At 46.4% G+C, this 23687-nt stretch overlaps 1 long non-coding RNA gene and 1 pseudogene across 1 annotated transcript in view; one reads left to right on the top strand and one right to left on the bottom strand.

Moving 5' to 3' along the window:
- LOC146835406 (uncharacterized) overlaps positions 1-23403 on the bottom strand; it is a 33338-nt gene extending 9935 nt beyond the window's left edge. The window contains exons 1-5 of the long non-coding RNA XR_014960435.1: positions 23212-23403; positions 20886-21005; positions 20691-20799; positions 20541-20605; positions 12443-12507 (exon numbers count right to left, since the gene is read on the bottom strand). This is a non-coding gene — a long non-coding RNA (uncharacterized LOC146835406). The remainder of the gene's footprint in view (positions 1-12442; positions 12508-20540; positions 20606-20690; positions 20800-20885; positions 21006-23211) is intronic.
- Positions 17587-17744, top strand: LOC146835407 (5.8S ribosomal RNA; annotated as a pseudogene).
- Positions 23404-23687: the final 284 nt, after the last annotated feature.

Below are 23687 nucleotides of genomic sequence, written 5' to 3'. Positions count from 1 at the left end.
TTACAACTTTTGGTACTCACAAAAGTAATTTCCGACTTGAATCTTTCTTTCCGCACTCTGGCTGGAATTTTTGCACTCGGGCAGAATTTACGCACCCGGGCCAGAAATTGCGCCGAGCCGGAAATTCCGCACCTGACCCAGAATATCCGCATCTGGGGCAGAATCTCCGCATCCGGGACGAAATATCGGCTTAGGGCAGGATGATCATTGTCTCCACTGCTAAACACCTGTGCAAGTGCTTACCATCCCCCCTGCTTGGGTGAGGTGAAGTCAATTAACACCAACTGCAAGACCTGCACCACTAACCATATAAATGCAGCACACAAACAAGGTACAGGTTTGTCCACAGAGAGTTCTTGCTTGCCTGCTCTACGCATCACTTCAGGAAAATGCACCACCAGTGAAGGAAGAAAATTTCACAGATGAGGAGACCACCATGATCCTGGAGCACATTATGAGGCAAAACACACAAGATGATGGACGGGATGTTGCATATTGGCAAAACATTCACCCCCAGTCACAGATCTGGGTTTAATCCATCGTTATTTCGCTCACCACGCCACCCCAGTTCAGACATGGCCAAATGCAAATCAGTCTTGACCCTGTGCCTCATGGGAACAGTCCAGCCTGAACTGCCAAGCCATGTTTTTCCTGGACCCGAATCAAGCATCCTAGGACCGGTTTCGGGGTTTTACCCCTCTTCAGCCAGGATAGCTTGACTCCAGTGGCGTAGTGAGCACGGGACCAACGTCTGGGCATACCCTTCCCACATAGGGCAAACAGCAAAACACACAAGATGATGGACGGAATGTTGCACATTGGCAAAACATTCACCCCCAGTCACAGATCTCGGTTTAATCCATCGTTATTTCGCTCACCACGCCACCCCAGTTCAGACATGGCAATAAGCAAATTAGTCTTGACCCTGTGCCTCATGGGAACAGAACAGTCCGAACTGCCAAGCCATGTCTTCCCTTGACCGGAATCAAGCATCCTAGGACTCGTTTCGGGGTTTCACCCCTCTTCAGCCAGGATAGCTTGACTCTAGTGGAGTAGTGAGCATGGGACCCACGTCTGGGCATACCCTTCCCACATAGGGCGAACAGCAAAACACACAAGATGATGGACGGAATGTTGCACATTGGCAAAACATTCACCCCCAGTCACAGATCTGGGTTTAATCCATCGTTATTTCGCTCACCACGCCACCCCAGTTCAGACATGGCCATATGCAAATCAGTCTTGACCCTGTGCCTCAGGGGAACAGTCCAGCCTGAACTGCCATGCCATGCCTTCCCTGGACCGGAATCAAGCATCCTTGGACCGTTTTCGGGGTTTTACCCCTCTTCAGCCAGGATAGCTTGACTCCAGTGGCGTAGTGAGCACGGGACCCACGTCTGGGCATACCCTTCCCACATAGGGCAAACACCAAAACACACAAGATGATGGACGGAATGTTGCACATTGGCAAAACATTCACCCCCAGTCACAGATCTGGGTTTAATCCATCGTTATTTCGCTCACCACGCCACCCCAGTTCAGACATGGCCATATGCAATTCAGTCTTGACCCTGTGCCTCATGGGAACAGTCCAGCCCGAACTGCCAAGCCATGTCTTCCCTGGACCGGAATCAAGCATCCTAGGACCGGTTTCGGGGTTTCACCCCTCTTCAGCCAGGATAGCTTGACTCCAGTGGCGTAGTGAGCACGGGACCCACGTCTGGGCATACCCTTCCCACATAGGGCGAACAGCAAAACACACAAGATGATGGACGGAATGTTGCACATTGGCAAACAATTCACCCCCAGTCACAGATCTGGGTTTAATCCATCATTATTTCGCTCACCACGCCACCCCAGTTCAGACATGGCCATATGCAAATCAGTCTTGACCCTGTGCCTCATGGGAACAGTCCTGCCCGAACTGCCAAGCCATGTCTTCCCTGGACCGGAATCAAGCATCCTAGGACCCGTTTCTGGGTTTCACCCCTCTTCAGCCAGGATAGCTTGACTCCAGTGGCGTAGTGAGCACGGGACCCACGTCTGTGAATACCCTTCCCACATAGGGCAAACAGCAAAACACACAAGATGATGGACGGAATGTTGCACATTGGCACATTGGATTTGCATATGGCCATGTCTGAACTGGGGTGGCGTGGTGAGCAAAATAACAATGGATTAAACCCAGATCTGTGACTGGAGGTGAATGTTTTGCCAATGTGCAACATTCCGTCCATCATCTTGTGTGTTTTGCTGTTCGCCCTATGTGGGAAGGGTATGCCCAGACGTGGGTCCCGTGCTCACTACGCCCCTGGAGTCAAGCTATCCTGGCTGAAGAGGGGTGAAACCCCGAAACCAGACCTAGGATGCTTCATTCCGGTCCAGGGAAGACATGGCTTGGCAGTTCGGGCTAGACTGTTCCCATGAGGCACAGGGTCAAGACTGATTTGCATATGGCCATGTCTGAACTGGGGTGGCATGGTGAGCAAAATAACGATGGATTAAACCCAGATCTGTGACTGGGGGTGAATGTTTTGCCAATGTGCAACATTCCGTCCATCATCTTGTGTGTTACATTATGAGGCACCACACACGACTCTCTGGTTTCCCCCCTTATTGCACCAGTGGAACACAGAAGGCAGCTCTATGGCAGCATTTGGCCACTGCAGTCACAGCTTTGGGGGAGGATTTGAGCACTGTATATGACATCAAGAAGAAGTGGCAGGACGGAAAGAGCCGGGTAAAGGGGAAGTATACCAGGATTGAGGTGGCCCGAATCCTCCTTGGTGTACAATCCGGTCCCCGCCTCCGTCTTACCACACTTAAGGAGGATGTCCTCAATACAATCCACCCCCACATGCTCCATGGGTTCCCTGTGAGTGATTTTCACAATGTGGTACCGTGTGAATGTAATGACAAGAACAACTATACAAAATGACTGTCTGTTTTGCAACCCAATTGTGATTAAGGAAGTAGTCCAAAGTATGTATAAAAAGTACAGTGAGTCAGAGCCTCATGTGACTCTTTCTGTATGTTGCACCACAAGTCCCAGAATCCTTTGGGTTAGAAATGTCAAATCCAATTCTCACTTTCGAAAACATGGGCCCAGTACTGCTGCCGTATATACCTAAAGCTGTTAAGTAGCAGTTGACAAAGTGCCCCTTCCACTTATCCAGATGGGGCAGTCAAGAACGTCAGGGGGTGGGGCGGTGCAGGGGAAAATCGACAGACAACGTAATAGGTAAAGAAAACAAAATTAACAAACAAAACAACTTACCTTGTGCTTGCCGCATCACTGAGCACAAGGTGAGTGAATTCTTATTTTAAGACATTTATTTTCCCTATTTCATCGTCTGTCTATTTCCCACCCTGCCCCACTGTGCCCCCCACCATGCCCCAATGCTCCTACCTGCACCGTCCGCGGCTGCACTTAACAATCCTGTTAGCATGTAGAAGCTCTGAGGACATTTCTGACAAGTTACACATGTAGATTTTTGATTTGGTGTCTTTTCTCTGTTCTCCCTATTGACACATTCAGCCAGAGTACAGTCAACCACAGTAGCAGAGATCCCTGCAGCTGCTGGGATGAAACAACATCATCCAGAGCAAGGCATACCACCCTCACAAACTGGTAAGTTAAACTGGTCAGGAGAGGGACAAAATGCATTCATTGTCAGCAGACAAGAGAGGGACAAATAAAGCCCGATTCTTAAAGGTAACCGGAGATGAAAGTCTAACTTTACGACTTTTGGTAGTCATAAAGGACATTTAGGTTGCCCTTTGTGAATTCCAAAAGTCGAAAAATAAGATATTTTGGCTCCATAAACCTTTGTGATTCTGGCACATCACATGTATTCCATTAACAGTTTCAGAACTGTGAACTCAACTCAGGAATCGAGTGCCACAACAAGACAAAAAGGAGCATCCAGTATATATTTGTTTTTCTGGTCCAAAATCTGGAAATCCAATGTTAGCAAATATAACAATGATGAACAAGAAGTGAGATTCAATTAAGAATGTGTCCAGTATCCAACTTATATTGTTTTTTCAATACATGAAACTGTCCAGTCAACCCAGCTGGTTATATTTGTTAACATTGGATGGCATGATTTTGGGCCATAAACAAAACAATATAGTGGACCTTCCTTTTGTAAATGTTGTGGTGTAAATGTAATAGTTGTTGCTTCGAGGCAGTGTGGCCATTAAAAATTGAGGGTGAGATCACTGATGATATTTAGAACGACACACTTCTGCAACGGTAGGGCCCACACTGCTTACATTGAGTGCATCACATGTGGCAGCTGGAATGTTAAGTGGAAAACACACTCCTCATTGTAGGTCCAATGATGTCGGGCCAGATTCCAGTACCCCCAGTGACATCTGCTACAAGGTTGGCTGTGACATCTGGTCAGGGACCATACACTGGCAGATGTGGGACCCTGGTAAGTGAACCCAAGAATGATGTACCTGAATGCTCATGCTCATGAAATGTGGCTTTAATGTCCACAGTATGTTGTATGTGTTCTACATCACTGTTGTCCTTCATCATAATATACTTACATATGGCATTTAACCACATACCATATCACACCATGGTGGCTAGTGAAAGGATGACACTTAATGTATGGCAAGTGAGTGCAGAAAGTACATAAAATACCATCTTGTGTCATATGAAGTGGAGTAGCCACAACTGGATTGTAATTCAATGATATGAAAACTCTTCAGCAAAATCACAATGGACAAAATATATTGAATTTGGTGTGGATGAGGGTCGCACTGATGCCAGTTGTGTTCTTTTGGAAGGGGTGTATGGGCTGCTAAGCTGGAAGTTGAGGAAGTGAAATATTCATATCTGGTGGCTAAAAAGCATAACACAAATCCAGTGTAGGCGGCAACCATCCAAGCTTCTACACTTTCCCACAATGTGAGATCCTGGTCAAATGTTGAATTCAGTCTGCCTCCTCTTCTACCATATTCTCATATATAAGTGAAAGGATAATATATGAGATTAGGATGTGTGCTGTACAATACATCATCGATTGTCAACTGAGTTCTACCATGATGTTGTAAATGGACAAATGTGTGATCTCAGAGTCCAAAGTGAGCTTTGTGACTTCATGTGGAGGGAAGCACAAATGAGCCACAAAATGTACTTGACTATTGGGCATCGCACATATGAACTCTACAATGCCATGATATGATCTGATGTGCAAACGTGAAACTGGTCAGCCTGATGACGTGCACTCCTTTAGACTTGTTAACAGACAACATTATACTCATGAGGCATGATGGTCATAATGTGGAGGTGTAATCCGTGTAAGAAGGAGGCGTCCAGAATATGTATCCCCTTCCTTCAAATATCAGTTACCTTCTCATGTACGTTTGTCTGTTGATGTGTCATCACGTTGATGTCAGTGCTGTGTGGAGATAACAGCTGGCAACTGCTGCTGGTGGGCAGGAGCCCACATGTGAAGTCCAGGAGGAAAGAATGCCGCACACTGGCCAGGGATAGTATATCAATGGTCATTAGGAATGACACATACATGTTAGCTCATATCTACCATCCTGTGTACTTAAATATGGACATGTATGTTTCATAACAGCTGCTGACAGGATGCCATCAGTGCAGCGGACAAAACCATCCCAGGGTATGCAAGACTTCCTGGCTGCAGCAGTGAAACACACACATCTGTCCCTCAGGTAAGCATGCCATGAAGTGTTTCACTATCATGGATTCCAAAATCATAACATAGATCTAAATTCCCTTCTGTATAGCATCTGCAGTTGGTGTTTACAAAGTTACATACATACCATTTCATAAATGTGAGTGTCATATGTGCCTACTTGTAAATTAGTAATGCAGATCATTGAGTATGGTGTCACTTTCCTCTCCAGCTGCTGGATCGGGGGCACCTTCCTCAGCTACACCTATGAGGAGACAGGTTCAGCAGTTGACATCAGGGGGATCGCAAAGGGACACAAAGCTGTGACTGGAGCTGGTGAGCTTGCTTGTGCATTGTACATATCCATTCAACACCTCAGTGCTATGGTGTCAGCTGTTATGTGTAGGTGTACCCAAACCAGGTCACATGTGCTTCATCTGTTGATGTAAAGTACAGTAGAACCAACCCTTGTGTTGCACCATATCTTATACTAGCTCAATTACATATCCTGTTGCTACCTCTGTCTTCCAGGTGATGATGAGGATGAGGAGGATGGACCTTCCACTAGTGGTGGGCAATGGGCAATTGAAGGGGAGAACCCACTTGTCTTACAAGCAGCAATGTTGACAGCAAGTACTTCACAAGAGGAGGAGGATTAAGTACCTTAAGAGGCTGCTGAATATGAGTATGAGGGAGACTCTAGCCCTCCTCACAGAGGATGAGGATTCAGATGCCCTGGCCACAACATTTATCACATTGGCCAAATTCTGCAAGGTTACACACCCTCCACCCAGACATGGAGTTTCCCCTATATAATCCTCCCTATACAGTGCATCCCAGGCATTCTCTCCACCATCTGAGGGAGGTACCAACCCTGGTGTGGAGCAGGTATCCCCTGGGCACCAATCTCCTGTCCACAGATTATCACCTGCCACCTTCCCCATGCTGGTGGACCTGGTGGTCTCATCCATGGGTGTCCCCTGCAGAGAGGGCCAGCAGATGGCCATGATATCCAGTGGGAGGAGGACGTCTTCCAACAACAGGCATATGCGAGATAGGACATTTTTGCCATAGGGGCTACCCTGTCAGACTTATCTGATGCCCATTAGGACATACGGCAAATCCCTCAGGTGGTGTACAGACTGACACAGGTGTTGGACAGGATGGATAGATCTTGGCAAGACATGTCCAAGAATATCAAAGACATTAAATCCATCCAAAGGGAAGAGAGTGCAAGACACCATGCTTTGGCCATGAAGATGATGAAGGGCATTCTGAAACTGATCCAAAGTCTCCCTTCTGGGTCAACGTAGGATAAGGGAGCCATCACATCTGCCTGCAGCACATTACACCCACTCACCTGTACCAAAAACTACACAGGTTCATAGCAAGAGTACATACCCACCACTGCCCCCTGTCCAGGCACTCCCCACACCTGCACATCCACCACCTCCCCCTGTCCAGGCACTCCCCACACCTGCACACCCACCACTGCCCCTGTCCAAGCACTCCCCACACCTGTACATCCATCACCACCCATGTGCAGGTACTACCACCACCTGTGCACATCCACCACCACCCCTGTCCAGGCACTACCACCACCTCCACACCCACCCCCTGTCCATGGACCCCACCAACTCTACAGACACCATCAGCCCCTGCCCATGAACTTTCCTCTGTACAGACAGAAGCACCACACCAATCTGCACCTCTGCGACAACCCAAATGTACTCACTCACATCGATCCTCACCTCCAACTTTGCAAAGTCGCAAGCATGATTCCCCTCGATCACAACTCAAATATATCATCTAGTGTGAATATTAATCACATCTCAAATATATCATCTAGTGTGAAAATGTGTGAATAAAATCTAAATCTCCTCACAAGTCAAGACTAAGATTCGTATTATGTACTGATGGGCAAATGTTTACCCTTGTGGTGTCCTAGAGATGGGAGGATTAATGTGTGTGAGGGACACATGTAAGAGTATAACCCCATCACTGCAATAAAAGCTATCATGTGCAGAACAAACAACTTACAAGATATATGTCCATACTTTGACCAAGACATTCACAATGAAGTTAAACAAGATAAAGTATGAATCAAAATATCAGTTTATGTAAATGAAATGTTTTTGAGAAGAAAAAAATAAAACAGTCCGTTTGGAAGGGAGAAAGGAATACAAATAATGTTCTTTATACAGAAAGGACAAGGGAACTTGGAGAGCAGGGCAACATAAATAAAAGACGTCAGGAAGCGTCAGGGGAACCAGTCTATATACAAGGGGAAAAGTAAATAAGTGCCCAAAACAATGTCAGAGTTCAACAGGACAACCGTCCTTCTGGTCATCCTCTATCTCCACAATGTCCAGATCCTCAGAATCCGAAGCGGGCTACTGGTTGGCTGGCCAGTGCAGGAACAGGCACCACACGGGGTTGGGATACACGAGGAGTACGGTGCAAACTGTGGGACAACATACAGGGGGAAACATTGAGGGTGGTGTGGGAGGAACGTTGGGCTAGGATAGACAACATGGCTGCACCCAAGGAAGTGACACTGGCAGTGAGGGTGGCCATGGCTCTTGCATTTTCCTCTCACATCAGACGCAACTCAGTGCAGATCTGCAGCATGATGCGAGAGGCCATGTCTGGCTGACCCTCACAAGCCCATATCACTTCCTGTGGTGCAGCCACAGGAGTTACAACACAGGGAGGGGTTTGGGTAGAATATGAGGGGTGTGGTATCTCGGGTTCGGAGCCGATGTTAGTGTCTTCATGGCAGCCACTAAGAGGGGGAGTTCAGGGGATACAGCTGGAGGCCCCAATGGAATGGGGGCCTCTTGATTTAGGGAGGAGCTGATGGCAGGCCCAGGTTGTGTTGTGGTCTGCCCAGAGTCGATCTCCCCCCCCGCTCCCAGGCAGAGGTGTCCAGTTCTCCCCCCCTTCAATGTCCTCAGCCTCTACTCGGTCCGCAGCACCAGAGGTGTCTTCCTGCTCAGTCCGGGTGGGTGCAGTTCCCCTGCCTCCTGATGTAGAAGGTCTCTCCTCATCCTCATCAGTCGTTGAGAGAGGTCGTGGCTGCTGGTGCACCAAAGATGTCCTGCTTTGAACCGTGTCCTGGTCCTCTTGTCCAGCTGAGCCCACTGACATGTAGGACAAATCATAATGTAGTGGTTGTACACGTCAGAACAAGACATACCTACACAAGGCAGGCGCAGACTTTGCTCTCCTCTGATCACACTATACAGATGTAAGTGAATTGGAGCCTAAAGTACGTATATGTTCACTGGGATCTCCTGATTTGACTCACACATGGGCATCTCAATTGAATTTTGATGGCTTACACTTCTGTACTGACCAACCCTCAGGTTCTGCATTCTTGTGATCTGTGTGTCCTGTAATTGCTACATAAGCAGCTTCCAATCCCGGTCTACAAAAGGAGATCGGAGACAGTCCGTATGATATTGGATTGGGACTGTGATATAGAGTCTCTGCACTTTGTGTCCTGTCCAGTGTATGGGGCATTTGTATGTGTAGGTGTGCTCTTGTAGTGATACAGCTCAGTACCAGATGCAAGCACCGCGGCTGGCTTGCCGGAGAGATGCTGACAAGGCTACTTGAGACCCTTTGGAACGGCCCCATTGTGAAGAAATAGAGAGCAGAAAGTATCTTGAGATAGGCTGGGATGGCATGGGAGCGACAGCTCACAGAGTCAAGCTCCTGCTCCCACTCACATACAATCTACACAATTACATCTGGAGGGAAACGGTATGTGGCCCTGACATCTTGGCCGGACATCCCAAATAAGTTAATCCTTTGTCTGAATATCCTTTGTACTCTCCTCTTCCTCCTCCTCTTTAAGTCTTCTTGCCACATGGCAAGGGGCAGAGCAACAAACACATTCAGCGACATGCTGGAAGATTTGTGTATGTCAGCTCTGATTTTATATGTGATGCAGGGCTGGGATTGGCTGTTGGGATGCAGTGTTTTACCTGGAGCATGGTGGGGAATGGTAAGCACTTGCACAGGTGTTTAGCATTGGAGACAATGATCATCTGGCTCCGATGCAGAGATTCTGGTCCGGATGCGGAGATTCTGGCTCGAGTGCGTAATTTTCGACTCGGTGCATAATATCCAGCCGGAGTGCAGACGTAAAGATACAAGTCCGAAATGACTTTTGTGAATACCAAAAGTCGTAAGTGGCTTCTGTGAATACCAAAAGGCGCAAAGTTAGAATTTAGAAATTTGGCTCAGGTTACCTTTGTGAATCAGCCCCATAGTTTTTAAGTGCAGTGACCTCAGACATAAGGGAACATATCTGCTGTAAATGGTGCTAGCACCAACTTGCACAGGCTGCAATGGCAGGGTTGTAGTCATATTTTGAGTGGACTCTCATGGGTGGCATAATACATGCTGGGAGACCCCTGGTCTACCTATGCCCTGGGTACCTTAGTACCATATACTAGTGACTTACAAGTGTACACCAGTAGGCAGTTGGTAAGGTACAAAAGTATTTAGAGTTGTAAAATTTAGGGAGGAACCACAGTGACTGGGGTCCTGATTAGCAGGATCCCAGCCAGACTAGTCAGAATAAAACCAGCAAATAGTAGGGGCAACCATGAAAGCAGACCCTACTTTCCTACATCCGTCCATAACAATGCCGACTAACAATCCAGATCTGTTATTCCCATGTCCCACCGGCAGCTTCTGTGAAGCTAAATTCTTTGTGTTTCGGGGGGGGGGGGGAGGGGGTATGCTTGTAAAGCTTAAACTTGAAGGAGTTGGTGGGAGGATACCATCAGGAGTTGAGGCTTGTAGCTTAACTTAACTCAACATAGGCAATCTCACCCAGCCAAAACGCAGAAAGGATTAACATATTGATAGCTCTTTCTTGATTCTGTGGATGGTGGTGCATGGCCGTTCTTAGTTGACTTGCCTGGTTAATACAGATAACATTCATAACTCCTCTATGCTAACTAGTTACATGACCCCCATCATTCGGCGTTCGTCTCTAGGAGTGAAAATTGACATTCGCCCACATAAAATCAAGCAGTGACAGGGCTGCAAAGTGCTACACTGAATGAATCAGCATGTGTCTACCCTTCGTCAACAGGTTTACCCCATTCGTAACAGGGATTGGGGATTGCAATTATTCCCCATGAATAAGAAATTCTTCCATAAGTTTGGGTCATGAGCTTGCATTCATTAAGGCCCTGCTCTTTGCACACACCGCGCCGTCACTACTACTGTTTTGGAACACCGAAAAATGATCAAACTTGACTATCTAGAGGAAGTAAAAGTTGTAAAATGGTTTTCTATTGTAGAACCTGCAAAGGGTCATTAATAGCCGAGTGGCTTCAGCAACTGATGGTAACAGCCTGAGGACTTGTCCCACATGGAACCGAAGGGAGAGGTCCCTGCCCTCCTGTCATGTGTACTGTTTGGCAGAGCAGTCTGTGGCCACTGGGTGCTTGGGTGAGGACCAGGCTTGGGCTCCTCCACCCGGGAGGACCCAACCAGCCATTGTAGGTGGCAGGGCAGTCTGGATAGGAAATAGCTAGGACCGTGATGGAATGCTAGCGCCTCTTTGTAGAGATGTTGAACCCTTTGAAGCCAGTGTAAACTGCTTCAAGAGGTGGAAGGAGAAGTCGCCCCTGGCTACTTGAGGTTCCATGTGTGTACTGGAAGGGGTGAGTCACTTTGCAGTGTGGGGAAAGCTGGCTCTTCTCCCCTCGTCCCACCAGGACAAGGGGGATCCCAGACTGCCAGCATTGGCTAGGGCTGCCGTCTAAAATGGGGGTGGCATGGTGAGCAAAAGAATGATGGATTTAACCCAGATCTCTTGACTGGAGGAGAATGTTTTGATTTGTTCTGCATTCCGTCCTTCAATTGTGTGTCTTTTGCTAGGGCTGCCGTCTAAGCTGGTGACAGCCTACATAGAGAGGTCGGACCTTAGTTCCCACTAGCTCCTGGGAGTGTTGGATGGCTAATGTTCAGGTAGGGCATCCTTTCCTTGTTGCCAGGTAGCTGGTGGCCTGAGAGGACCACGCTGGTGTTTCAAGACACGTGCGGACCTGTCCTGTGGGGACCGTAGTGGAGATGTCTGCCTCTATGTAGGAAGCTGGCTCTGTATATACTATATCAAAGTAAGGTATAGTGTGCACAGAGTCCAGTGGATCCCCAGAGGCTTACAGAGGCTCAAATAGATGTTACTAAAAGCTCTATTTGTGGTAGTGTGATCTAGCAGATTGTCATGCTTGCGTACCCGACACGTATTATGCCTCCTACGTTTAGGCTTAACAGTCTGTTTATTCCCGTTAGAAACCCACCCCTATCCCATGCATCCAGCACTTCAGCGGTTAAGTAGGCCTGGGTATTTTAAAACTCTAACGTGAATATGATTGTACCAATTCATCTTTTCTGTAAAAGTGTTATATGCGTTTTACCAATGCTTGTTTATGTGTACATTCAGCGATGTACGTTATATCATTTGCCACTGCTTATTCTTGTAATTGCCAAAATATAGTTTGACCTCTAGAAATAGCAAATCGGGTGTTGCTTCCTGAAAAAACCCGGTACAATCTATTGCGCTACACGCGCGTTCGATGTGAAACCTAAAAAGAGCTTTGTTCAGGCTGCTCGTTGTCTCGCGTCTAAACGCGTACAACGTCGCAGCCGTCAAGGGTGCGGTTCGGGTGTGGCTCAGCTATAAAAAGCCACACCCGAGTTCTGGAAGGCGCTTAGCCTTCCGTCTGCAATCCAGAAGACATTGTGCTTACCTGAGTTATTCCGGTCCCCTGGAAAACGCGTCCATCGTCGGAGGCTTCTTGAAAATCCATGACTCCTGTAAGAACAAGGAAAACAGAAAGAAAGCTAAGTACCTTTTTAATTCTGTAATACAAAAGGCGCCCATCGCAAGACAGCATGAATATTTAGCGCGCAGAAGAATTAAGACAATTTTTGGAAACCTTTTTTGTCAACCAAAAAAGAAAAGACTCAAGAACTTTAAAAGCACGTTTGGTGTATTATGGTCATTTGGTGTATTATGGACATTATGCTCAAAGAAAAACCCTGTTCTAGCGTGATAAGTCTACAATTGTAGAGTGTTATGTTTTTTGGTGCACATTCTCTTATTATTTTCATTCAGATTCGTGGGATGAACTCAATAACAACCTCATATCAGTAAGTGATTTGAAAAGGAAATAACTAGCATAAGATGTGAAAAGCCTTTTGTGTTAATTGAATTGAAGAAGTCATACTGTCTTTCCTATCACCTTTTACAATAGGCAGGAACATCAGCTGCTTCTCCAATACGGACACAGCTACACCAACCACATATCAACCACCATCATCCTCCCACGACGACAACCAGGGCGCCAAGTCCATTCCTGTGAATCGCAGGTAGGACATTTACAGTGTACAATTAGTCTGACTTGATTGATAGGACTTGGAGTAGTAAAGTTAGTTAATACCAATACTTGTTTATCACGTCTTTGACAAGACACTTCTTGTTGCCTCGCAGGTCGACAACAGGAAACATCAACAGTGCCCGAGTCCGGCCCACCTCCCTGATTTCTATATTGTAGCCATAGTATAAAAAACAACTGAATACTGGTTATATTCTAGGGGTTCTGGGAGGTTGTCTCATATCGTCTCTGCGAAAGCATAGTCAAGCACCTTACAGGTAAGAAAGCAAGATCTTGCAGGTAAGAGTGCATTGATAACCTGACACAGATAGGCTCATCACAGGGCTGTGTTAAGCATTTGCTGTACACACTCCGGCAAGACATTATTGCACACATTCAAAGACTGAATCCAAGACCAAATGTTTTGTATGAAAACGTTATACTTTGTTATTTTATTTTATAACCAAGAAGAACTCAGTTGCAGGTAAGTAACAGTTTCAAGAGTAGTAATACTTTCCAAAATGCAGTAGGGAATATCTTTCAGAGGCAGTGGGAATACTAAATACTTTTGTTTTGTCACTCAAGATCAGTAGCAAACTTAGCAGTTGTGAGAGATAGGCAGTTAAATGCAGTAGGAGAAATGCAGTGTAATCCTATGGGAGGAAAACAGTCATATGCATTAACAGATAAGTACACAACTTACTCTACCAGTCTTTGGGGGTTTAGACCAACACTGGGCAAGGTTCACTTTAAAGTAGGGATTGCACCACCAGCAACACTGGGACAGCCAGGTGCCCAGGTCACTGGGCCCAATGTTAGTCAATGGAGACTGGGGAGCACCGAACAAGGAGGAGATTGCAGGTAGGTATCTGCAGTTTCAGGGCACAAGCCCTGGGTGTTAAAGCAAGCACAGGATGGGGCACAAAGCAGCACCAAAGCAACACCACCAGCGGTGCAAGGGTGGATGGGTGCAGGGTGCAAATTAGCATTGGGTGGCTTATGCAAACGAATGGGGGATCTTGGTCGCATAGAGGATGCAGGCTCTGACCAGGAGGGTGGATGAAGGTTGTCAATAGCAAGGCAGGTAAGTTGGGATGTCAAACTGCCGGCCGGGGTCCCCAAATTTGGGGGTCTGAGGATGCAGGGAAGCCTTTGATGTTGGATCTTCTTTACCGGAGCCAGACGCGGTCAGGGGTACCCTTCTTGTAGAGGCTGCATGAAACTTTGTGGGCTCCAGGAGAGGTCAGCCACGAGGGAGTCAAGGTCTGAATCACTGGGAAGATGTCACTGGACAGGTTTGCCACTCGGACTCGTGCTGTGGGCTTTGGTGAAGAGTGGTCAGGGGTCACACATCCACCTGGATCCGGAGTCCGTGAAGTTGGAGTTTTCTGGACAGGGCTGCTGTCCTCGGGAGATCTGGTCTTTGTTGAAGGCTGGCAGTCTTCCTGAGGATCTTGCAAGTGGCTGGCTACAGGACAGGTGTCGTCTTCTTCGCAGGGTTTTAGAGCAGGAGACCGACCGGTAAGGCTGGGGCCAAATCAGTAGTCCGATTCCAGTATATGTTGCACAACGTCTTCTTTATCCATTTCTCCTCAGGTCACAGGAATCTGTCGATCAAGGTTCAGAGATGCCTCTAAATACTGAATTTTGGGGCAATACAGGTACTGTCGATTGGTAGCTAATGGGTTACTTGACTTTAGGGTGACTATACCCTTTGTATATCACTTAGCTTTGGGGAGGGGTTATCCGGAACCTGATTGGTTGGAATCCTTCCACTGTAGATGGAGAATTTCATAAGGAGGGGGTCACCTCGGTCCATGGCACCTTAGAGGTGTGCCTGGCAGAGAGGGGACACACCGCTCCAGACTACTCATTTTCCTGCTGACCTTGCCGCCAAACGTTTGGCTTGGTCAGGGGGGCGGGCATCTCCACTAGATGGCAAGGCCGTGGTCAGCATAACAAAGGGCAGGAAGCCTTTGAGGCTCACCACCCTGAATGCTGTTCCTGCTTGGGGGTAGGTGAGAAGCACCTCCACCCCAAGCAGACTTTGTTCCTGACCCATGAGAGCGCAAGGGCTCGTCTGTGTGTGGCTGGCTGGTGCAGACCAGTCAGCTGCACACTAGAGAGTTGGTCGTTTTTCACAGGGCATCTCTAGGAGGACCTCTGAGTGCATTTTGTAATAATCCAACACTGGCATTAGTGTGCGTATATTAAGCTGAGAAGTTTGATACCAAACTTCTTAGCATTCAGTAAAGCCATCATGGAGCTGAGGAGTTCGTAATGATAAACTCTTAGCTTATGTACTCAATAAGGCTCTACTGCACTTACAATGTCTGTTAATGGACACATGCACTGTAGGGGCATATTGCTCATTCAGCTATGCCCTCACCTGTTGTTTAGTGCACCCTTCCTTAGGGCTGTGAGGCCTGCTAGAGGGGTGACTTGCCTATGCTACAGGCAGTGGTTTGTGGGCATGGTACACAGGGCTGTGTGCCATGCCATCTCTTAAGATTTGTCTGCACCAAAAACACACAGTCTGCAATGTTAGTGTGCATGTGTTTGGTGAGGGGTCATTGAGGGAGGAGCTGCATGCTGCAGCCCCTATAGACCCTCTCTGGTCACAAGGCCCTTGGTACTGGTGGTACCTTTTACAAGGGACTTACATGCGGGCCAGAGGTGTGCCAATTGTGAAAACAAAGGTACAGTTTTGGGAAAGAGCACAGGCACTGGGAACCTGATTGGCAGGGACACAGTGCACATCCAGTCAAAGTGCATCAGATATCAGGCAAAAAGTGGGGGTAGCCATACAAAAAGGGGCACTTTCCTACACTCTACTACTTTGGGAGCCTCTTGTTTGCCCTCACTGCATGGTAGTGCTGTGTATTTCTTGGGCCAAGTACCTGGAAACACTCTGTAAATCGTGGAGAACTACCTCTAAAGGAGAAGCTTGAGTAGTTTCTGGGCTGTCTCACAGCACAGGTGGTGGATGGCCTACACCACGGTTACTCATAGTACGGCCCATTTTGATGGAGGCAAGCCGAGTCAAGTAAGCTTTTTCTTTGCCGCTTCCAGGCTCCTTCTCACCCGGGAGCCTACCGGGTTCTTTTCACTAATTTTGACTTCCCGTTTTGCGGGGTTCATTTAACGCCATACCGACTCTGAGTTTTTTAACCCCTGCTTCTTCCTAGGGTTATTCAGGCTCCTCCACCCTGGCAGACCATAAGGCTAATTTTGGCTAACTATTAAGTAGGTACATACGCTATTGTTTATGTTTCATGTTATGTTTGTTATGTCGGATGTCCCATCACAAGTGTGTTTGTCTTTCGTTTTTACCATGTGGTTTCTCACTATAGAGACACACGATTACCAGACTGGACTGGATTTCTACACTTAAGTTACAGTCAAGAGCACTATCACCTGTGGATTGATTTGATCCAAGAAGAACTGCATTTCCTACCTGCCCACGAGTATGATGGGCAGGCAGCATATTAACGTCTGTATTTTGTATTCCTTTAGATACTATGTGTTCAGTCTAACCGTATGTAATTTATTTACACTGACACAGAGGTGCACGTTCATTTTTCCTATTTTTCCTATTTATCACTTTATTACAGGTTGTGCACGGAGTGGTACACATGGGGCTGGTCCCCATGCGGTCCTGAAGAAGAGGTGTAGGGAACAACCTTGAAACATGTTGACTTTCAATATTTAAACAATCACCCACACCACTACCCCTTCACTGCACTACACATAGTCATTATAACTCAGTGCTCCTACGTAACTATCGCAAGTCGCAGCACGCCCCAAGCAGTAGATGCTTGGGATGGTCCCAATGATGAAGCATGTCACCTAGGGGAAACCTTTGGTGAGTGAGGGGACTCAAGAAAAGAATTCTCTTTTCTTTATCTGAGGTGCGTCTTACTCATATAGTAGACCCCTCCTTTTTTTTTTCCCTACTAGCTAGGTTCCCTGATCCACGATCTCGGATGTTTTTTTGTCTGATATATATTATGATCATGTTGTTTATGTATGTGATAATGTTTACATAATTTGTGAATTGATGCATTTGCACTTTATAATATGTATGAGATACTGTTGAAGGTTGTTTTAAATACAGCACAACAGAATGTTTTTTAAATAATAAATCACAATATGTGTGTTTATTTGGTTCCTATTGAGTTTTACTTTAAGACAGTTTTTGAGTCCATTAAGTTCCATTGTCCTTAATGTAACCTGGATGTTTTTTCTGTTTTATTGTATAGTTAAGAATAATTTTCTTCTTTGCATAGTTTTGTACACATCATATCACATAAGTCTTCTATAAGGTTTGCCATGTTATTACATACATAAATGCAGCTTCTCTTTTCTTATAAAAATAGAATTATTGTTCTTGCTTTTCACGTACCCGTCCCTTTTCTGAGTATTAGGGTAACTCCCTTAAGTTTTCACGTACTACACTGACTTCCTCCCGACTCTCCTGCACCCGCAGGTGGGGGAACATTGTGAAAGTTACCTGTGACTCTTGGTAGCAGAGTGGATAACTCGTCTCACATTTCACTGAAGAGCACAGCTAGCTACGAGAAATAGTGTGAATTGCTGAACACATTGATCATAAACACTTCAAACTCGTCTTGCAGCCAGAGGTCCTCCCGGGGCTAAGCCTTTCTGAGGGTCGCTTGAATGTTAATTGTCCTGGGGCTCTCCCAGGGCATGTAGGGCTGTCGCAGGGGGCTCTGGTCCATTCGTCCTCCCAAGGTCAGACCCCTGGTCGGCTATTGCGATTGCGCACCCGGTACCATACAGAGGTGCTGTGCCAGCAGGCCTGGCCTTTCCCACCTTAGTGGGGCGATGTGTGGTGATAGGCCTGAAAAATCTGAGGTTCATGGCTGCGTGTTGCACATGGCTTTGTCTGGTGTGCCATGGCTGCCCGCATGCACTGCCTCGGGTGCCCACTTCCACTACTGGGGCTGGGAAGGCCCCCTCCCTGCCGGAGGGTCTCTGATCTGGGAAAGGGTGTGCTGCCATGACCCACCTGTATAAAAGAGGGTCCCCACCTTCTGCAGCCCAGGAAATTGCTCCAGCTCCCTCACACTTTAGCATCCGTCTACGACTTCTGATCCGACATGGAAACCAGCTGAATTTAACTGTATAAGTAGGCAGAGGAAAATAAACTAACCAGGTTTCCATCCTTAACAGCGCATGAAGAGAGAAGAGCCCAGTGCACTGCTGAATCCCTGCCTGGTGGCAGGCGTGGGAAATGTGGTGGACTGAACACCGACTCCCCAGCATTGCTCAGGGAGGCCAAGTTCTTCTAATCAAGGCATGCACCAGACTGATTTGCATACGGCTGGGTCTAAACTGGGTTGGCATGGTGAGCAAAAGAACAATGGATTTAACCCAGCTCTATTGACTGGGGGAGAATGTTAGATTTGCTCTGCATTGCTTCCATCTTATGTGTGTCATTTGCAGGGACCATGCTTTCCTGGAGTCAAATTGCTTGGAAATGCAGACCAAAGCAGATGGTAAACTACATCTCAGGCTAAATACAGGCATGAGACGGATAGACAACAAGTACCATAAAGGACATTTGAAAAGAACTTTGAAGAAAGAGTTCAAGAGGGTGTGAAACCATCCAGAGATAAACAGGTTAGGTCCACGCAGTCTGCTCAGAGGAGTCAGCAAGATAGGAACTCGGCTCCCACTGGGAACATTTCCCCGTTGTTGGTGTGCACAACTAGCTCAGGGTCTATGTCTGTGGGACTGAGGGAGATTGATTGTCTCTTGCCCTCTTCCGGCAACCACCACTGACTACTCTCAGGGTGCAATAGGGTGAGGAAGGGCGTGGGGGCCCCGTGATCCAGGCTCAACCGTCATCTAGGGCAGACTGTGCTCAGTGCACTCTGACTGTGTCATGCCACCGGGTGGGGAGGCCCGTGCTGGGCGCCAGGATATGCAGCATTATCAGTTACCCACCTGAACCATGTTGAAACATGGACCAAGAGATGAGCAAAACCCTGTGGCACAATCATGGTGAGGGCTGGTGCATGCCGGCTGATGTTGGATCCTGCCGTGGCCTTTTGGCAGGTGCACCACCGGCCCATCTCACCCACTCCGTAGGGGAAATAGAGCATGAGTGTGTGTGATAGGACCCTCAAAGATGGTGAACGGTCTGTAGCTGTCCTGGCATGCAAATTGGCCATCTGCTCTAGGCATTGAGGTGAAAGACTAATTGAACTATCTAGTAGCTGGTTCCTTCTGAAGTTTCCCTCAGGATAATTTCTGCTCAGAAACCCAAGTTTTATCTGGTAAAGCAAATGATCAGAGGACTTGGGGCCAAAATGATCTCAAGCTATTCTCAAAAGTTAGGTTAAAATGTGTTTTTATTGGCAGCTATCAAAGACAAATACAAAGCAAAAACCACTCTAAACTCTCTCCCTAGTGCCATACATATGCAGCCAGAGAAATAGCACCCATCCCTCCCTCAACCAACTCCAACCCTGTGCCATCTCTGTGAAATCTCTTAACTAGCCTTCCCACTTCCCCAATATTTATACAGTGGGGACCTCAGTCTAGTTAGTCAATGTTGGTGATGCCAAGCGGAGAAGTTTAAGGTATCTGGGACATGTCAATTCCCAGAATTCATGGGACAGTAACGAAATAAAGGGGTGCCATAATGTGTGGTAGGCATCTCCTTGCGATGTGAGGATCAGCGTGAGTCTCTCCATTCCCCCGTTAGTGCCATAAGCGGTGTATCCACCCCAGATGTGTCAGAATTCTCTTCGTACACCTAGACACGAGTATCGTATGAGTACAAAGCTAATGTGCCTACAACTGTGTGATATTAGCGGAAGTGTGAGGGGATTGGACAGCCCTAGAATGGTGTACAAAGGGAATCTAGGGAGGTGAGTGTTCAGGTGCTTATCAATATCATGAATCGAAAAACAGGAGTAAACAAAAAACAATGTCTCAACCAGTAATCATTCTAGAGGGCAGATACAAAGAGAGCATTAATCAATCGGAAAGGAGAAGAAAGGGAGACCACAAGAAGTTCATAGGAAGAAAATAAATTCTTATTTGTAAGTATTTATATCAGCTTTACAATACAATGTATGCATAAGTAACCAAAAAGTGAGTGTGCACTTTCCGTGCTCGTGACAGTGAAAGGCGAAGCGACACAATGAAGTGGAAAACAGCGTGGACGGTGCAAAGGAATATACAATAGAAAAGTTAGTCAACTATACAATAAAGACTATATACAAAGCAGCTTAAGTTGCTTCGGATGACCACAGTAATGCCTGAAGTTACGCTGGGTTGTCGACGGCGTTTCGAACTGTTTGATTCCAGGTCATCATCAGGACCAGGTTACTTTAATCAATATAGTGCTATAAAGTCAAAGAAAACAAGAAGGAGGCCAAGAAATAATAAAGATGGTAAATTTAAACAGGTCAGTGACAGAGGAAAGGAAAACTACCTGTTGTGGTAGTTAAGGATCCAACCAGATGGAAAACGAAGTGAGTGGGGTCCAAAATTGGCTATCTATGGGAGGAAAGGAAAGTGCTGTAAAATCGGCAACATGCAAGTCGGGGGACAAGGGTGGGGGAGTTGCAGAAAGAGTAATTACCTGCAGTGGAAAAAGGGAGAGAACAATGTTGGGACACGTGGGTCCTTGTTGATTGAATCGTGTTGGGCGCTGTAGCAGAGTCCCGAGGTCAAGTTGTGATGGACCAAGACTAGAGGGAGAAAAACGGGTAACAGGATAAACGAAGTAATGAGGGCGACTGTGCAGCAAATGGGAGAGGAGGGAACTATAGCTTACCTGTTGATAATTGTCCGAGGCTGGGAGTTGAAGAGACGGCCCTCGTGGTAGAAGGAAATGAATTCCGGCAGAGGCAAGAACAGGCAAGTGAAGCACCCCGTGTGACAGCCAGCAAATATGCTGCATCAGTGAAGAAGCAAAAGAGAGGGGTCACGTGGTGCTTAGCGAAGCTAGCACGGAGACAAGGCTGCAGCGTGAGGTGCCCCGGGGGGATAACAGAGGGAGAGGTGCCAGTAGAAAGAAGGTGGAGAGCGTTAAGCAACGCAGAAATGCACCAGAATAAGTTAAACAAATTGTACATATTACGATACTTGTGCAAGAATAATTGCGACACAAATACAAATACATCCAATTTACTAATTGTGGGTCATAGATATTCCAATTCTAAATGACTTATGTGGTATAACGACATGATATCCAAGAGAGTGGGAATAAATCAGCACTCACTAAAAAGATGCCTGAACAGTGTTACAATATTACAATTACATAGTAAATGATATGAGGGTAGCAGGTGGGGTAAACAGCATGATATCCAATAGAGTAGGGATTAAGGGTAGAGCACCAAGAATTCTAAGCGCTAAATTTTTTAAAAATATGTTTTTTGCCAGTTCTGCATTTGACACCCAAACAAGTGAGTTATCATTTTACTCAGGAGACTGAGGGGAACACTGTTGGGTAGGACATTTGTGCGGGCACGGTGATTTCACTCAAAAATATGTGGAAAATGTGTTTTTTCAGCTAAATTTGAGGTTTGCAGGGAATTCTCGGTAGGAAAATAATAGCGGATCCACGCAAGCCATACCTCGCTGGACTCCCCTGGGTGTCTAGTTTTCAGAAATGTGTGAGTTTGGTAGTTTCCCAAGATGGCCGACAAGCCCGGGGCCAAAAACCCAGGTAACCCCCTTGCAAAACCAGGTTGTTTTGTGATAGGTAATTTTGATGATTCCTCAATACGTTTTGGGCCCTTGCCTGTCGCGGGTGCTTGACCCACCCACACGAGTGAGGTACCATTTTAATCTGGAGACCTGGGGGAACACTGGGTGGTAGGACATTTCTGTAAGCCCGGTGATCCCAAAACTTTCCCACAGAAATGTGAGAAAAAAGTGGGGGGTTTTCAGCTAAATTTGAGGTTTGCAGGGGATTCTGGGTAGGAAATTGTTTGGGGGCCCACGCAAGCCATACATCACTGGACTCCCCCAGGTGTCTAGTTTTCAGAAATGTGTGGGTGTGGTAGGTTTCCCAAGATGGCTGCCGAGCCAAGGGCCAAAAACCAAGGGGACCCCCTTGCAAAACCAGGTTGTTTTGTGATAGGTAATTTTGATGTCTCCTCAATACGTGTTGGGCCCTTGCCGGTCGTGGGTACTTGACCCACCCACGTGAGTGAGGTACCATTTTTATTGGGAGACCTGGGGGAATGCTGGGTGGTAGGTATTTTGTGGATCTACGCAGATTCCAGAACTTTTCACCACCGAAATGTGAGGAAAATGTTTTTTTTTTACCAAGTTTGAGGTTTGCAAGGGATTCTGGGTAACAGAACCTGGTGAGACCCAGACAAGTCACCTCATCCTGTATTCCCCTAGGTGTCTAGTTTTCAAAACTGTATATGTTTGCTAGGTTTCCCTAGGTGCCGGCAGAGCTAGGTGTTAAGTCTCCACTCTTGAAATCCAGAATGTTCGATTTTAGAGATGAGACGCTTGTTCTCTACGCCCCAAAAATCTACGCCTGTCAAACCGTATGTATAACACAGCTTAACAAGAACAGATCTTTAGGGGAAGGGGGAAAATGGGTCAAAATAAAAAAGAACAGAAAGAAAACACTCTGCTGGAATCGGATCTTGCCACGACTGTGGCACTGATCGCGATACCTTAACCACTCTGTAAACACAGCAGTTCTTGTGGGAAAATATCTATGTACAAACGATAAAGATCTATAAACATTATTAACCTACTTAGTTGAATACATTCACTAGTATCCTGATTTATGTTTCACATAAAGATTATATCTTTCACTTTAATTTGCTGCTCAACATATAGCTGAGATAATGTTTCCCTTTTATCATCAGATGTATCACATGCTTAAAGTGACATTCCTAAATACATGTGTATAATGCTGCTCTCTGTAATGAAATAAAAGTCTCTCTTTACTTTGAAAAGTCTTATTTGTCTCACTCTTGGAATACGAAGAAATTAATATTTAATGAACCTTGGAGCATTTCCTCTGTGAGCGCAAAAGTCGTAAATTATCAGCCTTTGAATAGAACAGAAAAGTAGCTGTTTAATCTTTGACGCGCTTCCATTGCAAGCTATGTTAATTAAAAATGCCTTACTTGACAGAACGCTGCTAATTCTTTCTTTGTTGCAGGCCAGAGTTATTTCTTAGACGGAACGAAGGAGAAAGGCTTGGCGTTGTCCTGGAAACCACCAAGAGCTGACTGGAACCGATGAGGAAGAATGCTGCCAGCGGCGCGGGAACTTGAAGGAAATCAGGTAAGTGGGGAGACGTGAAGACGAGCGCAAGCATGTCTCATTCTGTTTTCAAACCTTTTATAGGCTTCAGGTGGGTGGGGTGGTTTAACAGAAATGCAAATTGCCAACTGTAAAGCAGGTGTGGCAGGCACATGTTAACTGTCATTAGTTCTGCTGAATCAAGTTGTTTTAAGCTAAATAGATTCAGATACCAAGAACTACTTAATGTTTAGGACATTATTACAGCAAACCATACCAATTTATACAAGAAAAAAAAAAGCATGAAAATTCACAATTGTGCAATACCATAAAGCAAACCGAAATAAAGACTGAACAT

The sequence above is a fragment of the Triturus cristatus genome, chromosome 4_2 (genome assembly GCF_964204655.1).
Source record: "Triturus cristatus chromosome 4_2, aTriCri1.1, whole genome shotgun sequence".
In the NCBI taxonomy this organism is placed as follows: domain Eukaryota; kingdom Metazoa; phylum Chordata; class Amphibia; order Caudata; family Salamandridae; genus Triturus; species Triturus cristatus.
The sequence above is the reverse complement of the archived record's forward strand: the minus strand, read 5'-3'. Positions and strand labels throughout refer to the sequence as shown.